The sequence below is a fragment of the Mus pahari genome, chromosome X (genome assembly GCF_900095145.1).
Source record: "Mus pahari chromosome X, PAHARI_EIJ_v1.1, whole genome shotgun sequence".
Taxonomy (NCBI): Eukaryota; Metazoa; Chordata; class Mammalia; order Rodentia; family Muridae; genus Mus; species Mus pahari.
The window spans coordinates 122,861,638-122,874,602 of NC_034613.1; the positions used below are offsets into that span (position 1 = coordinate 122,861,638).

Here is a 12,965-nt window from a genome sequence, read left to right on the forward strand (position 1 = left end):
GAGTTCAAATCCCAGCAACCACATGGTGGCTCACAACCATCCGTAACAAGATCTGACTCCCTCTTCTGGAGTGTCTGAAGACAGCTACAGTGTACTTAAATATAATAAATAAATAAATCTTAAAAAAAAAAAGAATTATTTGTGGCAAGAATGATGCACAGTTGCAATGTCAAGAGCATATCCCTCTCTCACTCATTTACCAGCTGACCCCATGGCACAACAGAATTTGATTTGCTTATGGCAAGGGGTGTGCATATGAGACTTCTAACAAGTATTTATCCATGCTCAGCTCAGTGCTTGTGGGAGAAGCAGGACCTGAGAGACTTGGGTAACTTCTAGCCTGTAAGAGTCTAATTACTATGAAACTATTAACAGGGCACCCTCCTGTGTGCTTAGATGCTTGCATGAGCCACACAAAGGGTAGGCAGGTTAGGTCCCAAGATGGTTGGCTCCCATAGATCAAGGCCATCTCTTATCCAAATTCAGGGATTATTTTGCCAAGTAAAGGTTAAAGAGAAACTCATGCATATTTTCTCTCTCATTACCATTTTGTAAGAGAAAGGTCTAGAATGAAAGGCACTCATTCATGTTTTGGATCTGTTTAACGGCTTTGGGAAAATCTCACGGCTTTGTCACACTTTCGAAACTTAGGACATTCAGTCAAAAAGGGAAGACCTATGCAGTATAGAAAGGAAACAGCATAGAATATCCAGAGGCAGGAAAAAAATCAGCCTGCACTGAAGTCCTAAGGAAAGGCTGGAGGAAAGGCTTAAAATCCGAATATGCTGCTTCCTCTTGGAAGCCTTTCTTGATTTCTCCAACCACAGACGACCTGTTCTTTCTCCTTTAAGCCCAGACTACTTTGGTTCTTCCTATTGGTCCTATTGTTATATTTGTTCTCTGAAGAGCCTGTGACTTGGCCTTTAAATTGGACTGTTACGCTGCTGAGGGGAGGAACACTGTCACACATGCCATTTCTATCTCAACATGCTTTGTGGCTTTTATGGCCTTTGACAATATGAGGCAATTCCTCCCTCCCCTCCCTGCAAAAAATTCAGACTCAAATGATCAACTAGCTTTTCCTTTTGACCACCCAAGCACATAACTCATATAGCACATGTCCCTGCCAAGTCCTCCAAGACACAGACACCATCCGTCTTTTTATCTAACTTCTGTAGTCCCTCCAGGCATTTCTGTAGCAGCAGTTGTACTAGTCAGAGACAAAATATGCATAGCCTTTCCTGTGCTTTGGGTACTTTTAAAAGCCCTTTATATGTGCAGATGGCCCCTGATTCATGATGCTTGGACTTCTCATGCTACAAAAGCAGTAAGCATTCAGTATAAACTGTACTTCAAATGTAAAATTTTATTGCTGTGCATTTGAGGCCAGCCAGGATTATATCAGTGCAGTGGTTCTCAGGCTGTGGCTAGTCACACATTTGGGCTTGTCAAATGACTCTTCCACGGGGATCTCACATATCAGATATCCTGCATGACAGATGTTTATATTATGATTCATAACAGCAGCAAAATTATAGTTATGAAGTAGAAATGAAGTAATTTTATGGTCGGGAGTCACCACAACATGAAAGGGTTGCAGCATTCGGAAGGTTTGAGGACCACATGGAAGTTAGTGACTTCCTTGCCAGCTAGTACCTAAGAGTGAGACATTCCCTCAAAGAAACAAAGTAAATAGAAGAATAAACAAAATGAAATGCAAATATGAACTTTTTTTTGGGGGGGGGGCTAGCCGTATGCCATGTGAGCCTCTTTGCTGATGATGGGCAGTGGCTCCCCATCAGCCACCAGAGCAGGAAGCCAAGCAATGAATGCTTCTTTATAGTTGATGGGTTTTCCACCAGGCTGTACAGCAGTTCCAAGGTGAGATACTCTCAGTGTACAAACATGAGGATGGAAGCTCAATGGAAGTGGGGGCAAAGCAACTTTAACAAACTTAGGCAGTGGCTAAGGTTAGCATAGTCAGAGAGGCATTGTAATAATAATAACCACAGTTAGCATTTCAATGCCTACTGTGCCCCATGCTGTAGCAAGTGCTCCTGGAGAGGAAGAAAAAGTGAGGGTCAGATTTCTCTGGGTCTTCAGTTTCTACCATCCAAGGAGGTGGTGGAAAGTGAGGGGGAATTTCCTTGTAGGAGTGGAGGACCTGGAATCAGTGGGCTTTTGAGAAGTGAGATAGAACAAACCAGAAACAGACAGGACCTCTATCAGGAATAAACAGTAACTCCTTAGTTGGTCTTCAGTCTTGTGCCCTGCCACAGAGCCTATAAGAAGCCAAGGAAGAAAGCAGAAAGAAAGAAAAGAAAAATGGAGAGAGAGAGAGAGAGAGAGAGAGAGAGAGAGAGAGAGAGAGAGAGAGAGAGAGAGAGAAATAATGAAGGAAGGAAGTACCAAACATCTATTTGGATAAAAACTGTTGGTCCCATACTGAACCATCTCAGTGGCTATTTCCAGGTGATTTTATATCAGTGACAATATACAGAAGTGAAATAAAAGACACTAGAAGAAAGGTTTCCCTGACATGTCTTAAACAACCAGAAGTTTACAAAGTAGTGCAGCTGGCATTCTACAAAGGAGTTTTTAGAAATATATAAATCTGAGCATGTATAAACTTTATTCTTGTTATTCCCTAAACAATTTAGCCTAGCAACAATTAAGTAGCACTTACATTGTATTTAGTAGTATTAGCAAACTGAGGATGATTTAATGTATATGCTATAGCATGCAAATACTATGAAACTTTATGTAGGGAGACTTGATCATCTGAAGAGCTGGGTCTCCAAGGAGGATCAGTTACTAGAACTAAATCACCTCTAGCTGCAGAGCCCAATGTTCTGTGAAGTTATTGTGATGAATTGTCTTTGTATGCTTATAAATAGGCAATTTCAATCTGGACAGCTTCTAGCAGATACAAATATTTCTTCTTTCTTTAGTCCACTTTGAAAATATGAAGATTTTACAGGGGAGAATAAATGGTCTCCTTCTCCATGGGGGAAAATTCAGGTTAGTGAGAAACAATGGCTTTGAGTTACCATCTCCAAGGCATCTAATACCAACAAATAATGGTTAGTAGGGAGTTCTGGCCCAGCATATGATTGGAAGTAGCCCTTATACTGGACACATAGTGGCTTTATAGGGCATTTTATATTTCTTCAGCTAAGTCACAAATTGATGGTAAATTTCATGGCACAAGGAGATGCCTTCTTTTTAAAAATTTAATTAATTGATTAACTTTAGATTCTGATCTCAGCTTCTTCTCCTTCTTCCCCTGCTCCTCCATCCTTCTTATTCTGGCATTACTGAGGCATGGTACATTACACAGACAAGCTGTCTTTGTTGTGACTGTTTGCTTGTAGATGTGATTCTGAAGCTGCTGGACTGCTAGTTTAAAGGGGAAAGTAAATGGCAGACTCATATGAAATGTCAATGGGAAAAACACTTCCCCTGTCAACCTAGACCAGAGCCCCACTACTGCGAAGTCAGTGGAGGAAAAGTGGGGCTAGAAGCTTAAGACTATCTATCTCCAAACACATAGTTTTAAGTATATTTTTGTTTGAAAATAATTGTATACAGTGGTCTGTATTACCTCAGTGGGTTCCCTTACTCTAATTCTCTTGTGTTGGTTACAGACTTTGAAAGGAAAATGGAATTAGAACAGTTGAATTATGTCTTACATCAGTGGTTCTCAACCTTGCTAATGCTGCAATTGTTTAATAGAGTTCCTCATGTTGTGGTCACCCCCCCAAACCATAAAATTGTTTTCATTGCTACTTCATAACTATAATTTTGCTACTGTTATGAATCGTAGTATAAATATATGATATGCAGGGTATCTGCTAAGTAATCCCAAAAGGGTTGTGACCCACAGGTTGGAGAACCACTGTGCTATACAATGGTTTCTTCAGGGCAGCAAAGGGTGGAACAGGGTTTTTTTTCCTTCTCTGAAAGGCTTTCTAGATGGAAAGGGAAACCAGTGTTGGGAAGTTTCTCAGCAAGGAAGTAGCGGGTGCCACAACACGTGAAAGCAAGGGAAAAGGAGAGCCTCAGAGTTGAGTAAAGCCATGCAAGAATTCACATGGCACATGGTCAGGGTCAGGTCACCTGGGAATTGCAATTCAACTGGCTTAATTCAGGAAGCTGGAAGGGGACTCTGGAGAATAAACATCCTAAAGCAGAGAGAGATAAACCAATGGTCAAACTAATACCACAAACCCAGCAGGGGTTTGGAAATCTGATGAGAACCAAAGTTATAACTGATTTTGGTGGCATGTCTAAGACAGCTGGATGTTCTTTGAGGGCTGCTGAAGCCCAACACTGGGAGAATGCAAGAGGTCTAGTGGTGACAAGCCTCATTTCAGCCGCATTCCTGTCTCTCCCTCAGGACCAGATGTGGTTTGGAATTCTAAGTTTGCTAACATTTAGATCAATAACATATTAACAGATTGTACCATAGGTCAGGTAATTCCCAGTGGTGAGGCAGCCCTCATCATTAGGTTTGCCAGGCTTAACATACGCAAACACAGGATGCCAAATTAAATACACATTTCAGATAAGTAAAGAAATGATCTGTAACAATTGTATCGATACTCTTTGGTTTATAACCCTCCAAGCCAGGTGTAATGGTCTATCCCTATAGTATCAGCACTCAGAAAGACTGTGGCAGGAAGATTGTCATGAGTTCAACATAGCCCTGGCTATGGACTGAGGCCTTGTAGCACCAAAAACTCCATAAAATGTATAATAGTCTAATTTATGAATTTTTACCTTTAGGATAATAGGAAGGCTGTACACATTTCAATACAAAGCATATCTTGAATTTATGAAGCTGAATAGTGGTGGTGATCCACAGCTGTCAGTCAGTTCTGTGGTCACAATGAGAAGAGATGGGTACTCTACAGAATTCTATGTAGCTAAGCTGAGATGTTTTACAGGTTAGCTGTATTAAAGGCAGTTTTGAGTTATATTTTGAACTGGCCATGGATCTGTAAGAACCACCTATCCTAAGTGGGGAGCCATCTATAGTGAACCTTTAGCCTTAGCTCTGATTTGTGGTGGAACTGAAAACAAGTCTGGGTTTGAGCCTGTATCTGTGGAACAGTGGTGTTGCCTGCCTGATAGGACTGATGGCAACTAGACAGATCATGGGTGGGAAGTACTTTGCAGTGTTCTCAACATTGGGCAGGTGAATAGGTATCTTTGATTACATGACAGAATAATACAAGCTACAGGAGTATAGATGCTTCTAATGATAGCATTGCAAAGTTAGGGGCATAGCCTTTACTTTCTTTATAATCAGACAGAGAGACCCTGGGATTCAAATGGCAGCCACTTTTCAGGATGCCTATAGGCAAGTTACTTAATGTCTCTGGCCCTCCGTTTCCCCGTCTGCAAAACGAGAATTATAAAGTAACCTATATCTTAGTGTTATTATAAGGACTAAGAGAGTTGATTAAATTGTCAGATAACTAAGAAACATGTATTTTTAAACTCATGGATTATTATGAGGGTTAAATGAGCTGTTCATTCAAGAAAGGGTAGCTACTTTCATCATTATTGGTTTTATGCAATATATGGAGAGTTGTTGCTCCCTGTGTATATAGTATTATGATGATGGGATGTACGATTCAGTGCGGTCATGCTTAGACAACATTTGTATGCATCATGCTTGCCTCCATTGTCAGTCACTCCGCATATTCTCCTGATTCGTGATGCGTCCTGTTATGCTAATTATTGGCTTTGAACTCTGGAAGGGTGATTGGTGGTGGTGGCAGGAGGGAGAAAAGATGGTGAGGTACAAGAGAGCTATTGTATTGGAAAAGTACATCCAATTGGAGTCAGCACACTCCTTATTGTAGTCAGATCCAATGAATAAAAACCTCTAACAATCAAATTCTGGAGAGGAAAACTAGATTGTTATGCAAGCTGCATCATAGAGGATGAAGGGCAGCTTGGTAGAGAACAGAGAGAAGTTTTTGTTGTGGGAGTCTGGCGAGTCAGGACAGTAGAAAGGATGGCTGACAAGCTGTGGAATCTCTTGGCTGCTTTGAAAGCTGGGAGGAAGGAGTGTGTGACTGGGTTTTTCATTCGAAGTAGAAACTTGGGGGTATCTATCTCTTGGGACCCTTCTCTCTCTTAGGAGTTTTTTCCTCTTGGCCTTTCCTTAACAAGTCTGAGTATCCCCTACTTAAACTTGCAGGGTGGCTTTACTTTAGTGGGCTATTTTTCAGAATCGTAAGACAAACATGGTCTGTGGCTCCTGTGTGTTTAAAGCAACCCAGGAACAGTGTGAGATGTATGGTTCTGTCTTCCCAGCCACTCTCCTCATTTCTCCACCTTTTTGTGTTCTCTCTCTCTCTCTCTCTCTCTCTCTCTCTCTCTCTCTCTCTCTCTCTCTCTCTCTCTCTCTCTCTCTCTCATACAGATTGGAGGGAGTTTTAATGCTTGGAAGGCTTCTAAGAGATCTCTTTTCAGTTTGAAGATGTGTCTGAGGAGTAGGGCTCTTAGTATGCACAAAGCCTTTATTCCAGTCCTCAACACTGAAAACCAAATAAAACCAACCACCCCAAACCGAACCAAACCAGAACAAAACGAAACAAAACATAACAGCAACCAACAAACACACATTCTGGTTTAGGCTATACCTCAAACAGCTAGTTCACTTAAGTTAGCAATGTTCATTAAGAACCTCCATCACTTAGAACCTCTACTATTCTAATTGGGAAGCAGCCATCATGACTCATCATGGCCAGAATCTAATTCCTGCAGCAGAATCCTAATATTATAACAACCAGACTCCTGTCTCCCAGGATGAGATTCCCAGGGAGGCAACAAGGAGGCCAGGAAACTTTCTAACTAATGTTTGAGACAAAAAGGTAAGTTCACAAGAGCCCATTGTTTCTCCAGCTGAAGAGAGAGTCAAATTATCTGGAAGGCCATGGAAACAATCATTTCTGTTGAGTATGGGGACCACTGGGGCCTTGGAAGTATCCAAACCCATGTCCTTTTCTTTCTTTCTAGAGACCAGCCTTGAGTTGGGTTCTCTCCCAACCTTCCTCCTTTCCAGCTCCAGCAGGGCTGGGGAACTCATGGATGCTAGGCAAATGCTCTGCTACCCACCTAATTCTGCAGCCTCAGTGGTGGGCTTTAAATAGTAGTGAATTACTAAGAACTTGACTATGGGCCAGGTGCTTTCATTGTTATTTCTTTCAATGATGACTCTGAAGAGAGAGTATATTAATCATGCTGCCAAAGAAATTGAGACAGAAACCTGTGGCTTGTCTAAGTCGTAAGGCCGGGTCTTATAACCAAAGTCAGAGTCATCACACCATTTTAATACATTAACTTAAGGGTCACCTGCCTATAAGAGCCTGTGGCCCAAATATAGGCTGTTATGATTACTTCTTGTTTAAAGTAAAGTGTGTGGAAATAAAATCATGCTTATTTCAGTACATGCTACCTAAGGTTGCTTTTGTGTTAGGCTGGCAGAGGTGAATATCATAAGAGAAAAATGGGGCATTTAACATACAAAATATACTTGTTTTCTGGCTGTGCTATAACCACCACACTACCCAGCCCCTATTGTGTATAGGCTGAATGAGACAGCTATGAAGTCAGGCTTTGGTTTTGCCCCTTCTTAGAAGTATGTGCTTGGACAAATTCTTTTCCATTTTCATGTCTCAGCCTCTTTATTTGTATAATTGTTTCAGAGTTGCTGTATGAGAAACTACATATGAAAGCTTGTAAGATTCTGCCTGGCTGCCTGGCATATAGTAAATTCTTTCAGATTGGCAGTTCAAGTATTTTCAGTAGCAATGAGGAAAGATAGAATATAGTTCTGTGCATGGCATATAATGAATGTTCACTTGAATCCTAATGCCCTATGTTTGTCTTTTTCTTGTTAGTGTTTGCCTTTCTAAGGTTGTGGGTTGCCAAGGAAAAGACTGAAATGTATTTACGGTTACCAGTCAAGGTGTGGGGCAGGGAAGTTAACAGGGTAGTTTGTGCTGGGAAGATATTGACAGCAGAGGACTCACGATGGAAAAAGTTGTTGAATGCTTTGAGCCTAAACTACATAGGACAGAGTTGTGGGATGTGTGGGAGGGCAGAGCTCCAGATCCCACTGCATGATCTGGTTTAACCTTCAGAATCCTTATCTTTGTGTGGCATATGAATGGACTCTGAATTCCATATTGAAAGATGTAAAGGTTTCAAAAACATTCCAGTGTATGCTGATGGCTGCATTCTCTAAGTTCCTGTAGCAACTGCAGAGAACAAATGAGTGTGTTATTTTTGTTCCTAGTAATGCTTGGTTGGTTTCCCTAATGAGACTCTAAATTTCTTTGGGGCTAAGATGCCTTCGGTGTTTAGAAGAGCTTTACTGGTATTAATAAAAGGGGCTGAGAGGGTTGCTCAGTGGTAGAGCATGTATGTGCAAGGCCATGAAGTTTGATTCACAGAACTCAAACAAACATTGAAGGGATACATGTTTATTTGTGATGGTATGTAGGTATGTTTCTCCCTGTCTTAGGTTGGAGCTAGTTACCTAAAATGAAGGGAGAATCAGTTTGGGAAGTAAGGTGTTTCTGAAATAATTAAGTGACAGAGGAAAAAAAAGTTAAGGAAAAATATGCCAAGAGGAAAAAAGATGGCAGGGCACCAGATAGGGAAGAAGGTAAGCTTCCTGTGGGGAAGGGTCGTGCCTCTTCATTTTCTAGAAGTAATGAGCATGATGAAAATTCTCTCCATTCTAGAGGCAAATCTTTGGGTCACAGTTTTGCTGGTTACAGCTATGCTAATGTCTCTGTGGAAGTTAGCCTTCCAATTTCAAGAGGAATTTTTTCACAAACAACTCAACTCTTGCCAGTGTCTAAGAACAAATAGAAAGTTAAATTTTTAGGTTTTCGGTTATATTGGGAGCCCTCCTTTATCCAAATGGGGTACTTATTTCCTGTAATGATGACCCTCAAGTAAATTCTTGCCTTTTCAAAACAGTCTTGCCTGGAAAGCCTTGAATGGTCTCGCAACAGTAGTTATTGGTAGGTAAGGAAGGCTACAAGAGTATTGGCTTACAACAAAGCAGCAGGGAGGAGGGAGGGAATTTTCTATGAAGTCATCTTTGTTTCTGCAGATTGTAACATTGAGTTGCATCTGTTTCAAATGGATATCAAAGATGTATATATACGACTGTTCTCCAACCCTCATTCTCTTGCCCCTTGCTTTGACTGGGGTTGTTCTCTCATGCCTCAGAAGACTAAAGAAGAAGAAAAACTGGACCTGACAAACTCAGAATCCCTGGCTTCTCGAGGTATTGTATCCCCCTTCCCATTTTGCTTACATCTCAGATAATCTATTTGGTATATTAAGTCAGTCTTAATGTTATTTCTTAACATGTCATGTAGTCATTGTGCTACAATGTCCTTTAGTGCTGTTCTTGCGGTTCCAGATAGATGACCCCCATAACAATGAAGTGATGACCACCTATCCATGATCAGATTTGTGTGAAGGATCATGTTTTACAACATGGAAAAGAGGCTAGCCAAGGGAGTGAGAGTGGGGTGACTGGAGGGAGAGGAACTGGGTAAAAACTGGGGTTCAAAAGAAGAAATAAGAAAGAGATTTGGAGATAGAAATGAGCAGTCAGTCAGTCGTATGAAGAAATGGAAGAAGAGTTGAAGTTTATTCAGAAAGATGATACCTCTTTTAACAAATGACACAGGGGAACCTGGAGTCTAAGAGGAAGCCTTAGTTTCAGACTGATATGAATTTGTTTTAGTTAGTATGACCAACTTGTCCATAGTGGATTGAGATTTAGAGAGCATTCCCAGAACACTGAAATCTCAGCTCCAAAACTTGGAATTACCTGGGGTGGGGGGAAGGAATAGAATGAGTTGGTCATATAAGCTGAGACTATGCTGAATTTGTGATGCTTTAGACAACGTCTCACAGGTGATCAGGCATATAGATGTGCTGTGGAGGTAGAAGGGCCAACAGAGCCGCAGATGTAGATTGAAAGTTGCTTGCATACAGATGGTAGTTGAGACCTCAGAACTGGGTGTGATAATTGTGGGGCAAATTTATAGCATGGCATTATAACTACCTCAGACCCCTTGTGAAATGAAAAATTGTGTAAAGAAATCAGTAAAATAAGAGGAAGGTGTAAGTGAAGAAAAGGCAGAGGATTGAGTTTGAGGGATGCCTATGTTTATGGAAAACCAAGGGGTAATAGAATATATAAGATAGAAGAGAGGCACTGGAGGGATGAGAGGGACAGAGGTTTGGAGGATGAGATTGGGGCAAGCCAGACAACAAAGAGAATGCATGAAAACTACATATGGGAACTCATTACTTCATATACCAGCTTAAAACAACTAATTAAAATGAGAAATCGGAGGCTGAGGCAGAAGAAATCAAAAAGGAGTGAGGGGGCTAGAAATATAGCTGTGTAGAGTGCTATCCTAAGTTTCAGGAGCTTTGGGTTCAATCCTTGGTAAAATACACACACACACACACACACACACACACACACACACACACACACACACACANACACACACACACACACACACACACACACACACACAGAGAGAGAGAGAGAGAGAGAGAGAGAGAGAGAGAGAGAGAGAGAGAGAGAGAAAACAATAAATTAGAATAGGATGATGTCATATTAGTAAATATAGGGGGTTGCTACACAGGAGTGGTGGCAGGTGGTTATGATTAAGAAAATAATATTCTATAGCTGGGAATGATGGCATAGTCCTATAATCATAATACTCTGAGTGGAACAGGAAGATGTAGAAGTCAAGTTTATCTTTGGCTACATATTAAATTTGAAGTCAACTTGGGCTACATGAGACTATGTTTCAAAAACATAAACAAAGCAAGATAAAACAATAAAACTTGAAAGTAAACCAAACCAAACCAAACCAAACCAAACCAAACCAACAACCAACAAACCAACTAAGTAAGCAACCAACCTAACGAATCCAAGGTATTCAGGGGCTAAAAGCAAACCACATAGAAGAAAAGATGTAGAAAAAAATCTACAGACATCTTAGTGGTCAAATAGAACAGAGACTGGAGAATTTCTCGTGCTCTTTCATCTGGTGATCCCAGTCCTATGTGAACATTGCAGAAAGGAAAAAGAATAAAAGAGAAAGAAAGAAAAAAATTGAAAAAACACGTCACTGGGACTTTAATATGTCACCTTAATGAGGACCCATGTTTTATGGAAGGTGTTATTTTGTCCTGGTCACAGAGAATGCAAGCAAACTGAGCTGCATTGGGAAAAGGACTTGGAAAACCCTCAGCTCTCTTGTTACATCACATTCTGAAGGCTTCATACATTCCTTTGTGCATCTTCCTATTGCTTTATGCTAAAGTCCAATAAACCAGTCAGCATTTGAAGAAATGAATGAAAGAAAACATAAGTTTAACTAAAAAGTAAATTATGTAAAACACTTCTAAACCAAACAGTACAGTGGGGATTTGGAACCGATGACCAGTCTTTTATCACTAAGAATCCATGAAACCATTAGATATGGATGACTGCTCATGCTCTGGTCTGGATTTTATCATCTTGTTCTTTCATGATCAACAGAAACCATCAATATCCTATAATAAGCCAAGGTTGTACACAGCAGACCGCCTACTTCATTACAGTGGGTCTGATATGCTAACTTTACAGGGTTCAGAAGGACTACAAATCCTAGAGTTTAGTTAGTAAAAAGTACAGAAGGCTCTTTACTACAAGTCTAGACTGTCAGCTGTCTTTCTTCTTAACCCTGAAATAACATCCAAGCTCTAGCTAAGTCTTGCGTAGATGGGAACACTGTCTTCCATATCTGTTACAAAGTTATTACAAAGTATAAGTGCTTTTGGAAAATTACAGAACATGTGACTGGGATAAAAATATATTTCCGGGTTGGGTGTTACAGAAAAACACATCCCTTGGTTTCTTGAGGGATAGCATAATAACTGCTTCCTGTGTCACACTTATAAACATGGCTGGGTGAAGTGGAGTCAAAGGCAGTCTTGGTTCCTGCTGCAGTGGGGTAAGATGGGATTATACTCTTGGTTTTTCTATGTATGATTCAGAGAGCAGCCTGAAACTGCCAACTTGCAGAGGTAAGGGCAGATAACAATGGTGGGAGTACAGGGCTAGAAGGAATCTAGAACTGAATTTATCCTTAATGAAGAGTGACTGTAAATTAGCCAAAGCCTAAAGTCTTGAATTAAGGAAAGGACTTAAACTTGGGAACTCAAAGGACTTAAGCCTAATCAAGACCTATTTAGGCTACTTAAGAATAAAGTTTAACTTTACTTAAACACCGTTAAAAGTTTAGTTACTTAGTTTAGTTTTAAATGGGTTCTGAACTATAGTTAAGATTTTAAAAGGTCTTAGAGTGAAACTAGATCCTAAGTATAATTAATATGTGTTTAAGTATTATTAATCTATAGTGAAGATCTTTATTTGGTTAGAAACTGTTTAGATAGGCGTGGCGACACTTCTGCAATTCCAGCCCCTGGGAGGCTGATAGGGTAAGAATGCTGGGGTTTTGAAGCCAGTCTGATATATAGTGTGTCTCAGCCAATCAGGCTACATAGCAAGATCCTATTTCAAAACCAGAGAAGTTCTCAGGATTTAGTTCAGCAGTAGATTGTTTGCTTAATGTATACAAGACTCTGGGTTCCATCTCCAGCACCGCAAAGAAAAAAAAAAAAAGGAGGTAGGCAAAGTGGCACATGCCTTTAATCTCAGCACTTGGGAAACAGCAAGGGCAACAGCAGCAACAGCAGCAGCAGCAACACAACGGCAGGGTACAGGGGTAGGAGCAGTGGCAACAGCAAGGACTGGGGCTAGGGCTGGGGCTGGGGCTGGGGCTGGGGCTGGGGCTGGGGCTGGGGCTGGGGCTGGGGCTGGGGGCTGGGGCTGGGGCTGGGGACAACTG

The 12,965-nt window shown here is 40.9% G+C and overlaps 2 protein-coding genes across 2 annotated transcripts in view; one reads left to right on the forward strand and one right to left on the reverse strand.

Annotated features, from left to right (window-relative positions):
* Positions 1-12,965, reverse strand: part of Trpc5 (transient receptor potential cation channel subfamily C member 5) — a 290,726-nt gene that overhangs the window by 63,860 nt on the left and 213,901 nt on the right. The window lies entirely within an intron of this gene.
* Trpc5os (TRPC5 opposite strand) overlaps positions 12,672-12,965 on the forward strand; it is a 19,367-nt gene continuing 19,073 nt past the window's right edge. The window contains exon 1 of the mRNA XM_021188240.1: positions 12,672-12,743. The gene's annotated coding sequence lies outside the window, so the exon portion shown is untranslated. The remainder of the gene's footprint in view (positions 12,744-12,965) is intronic.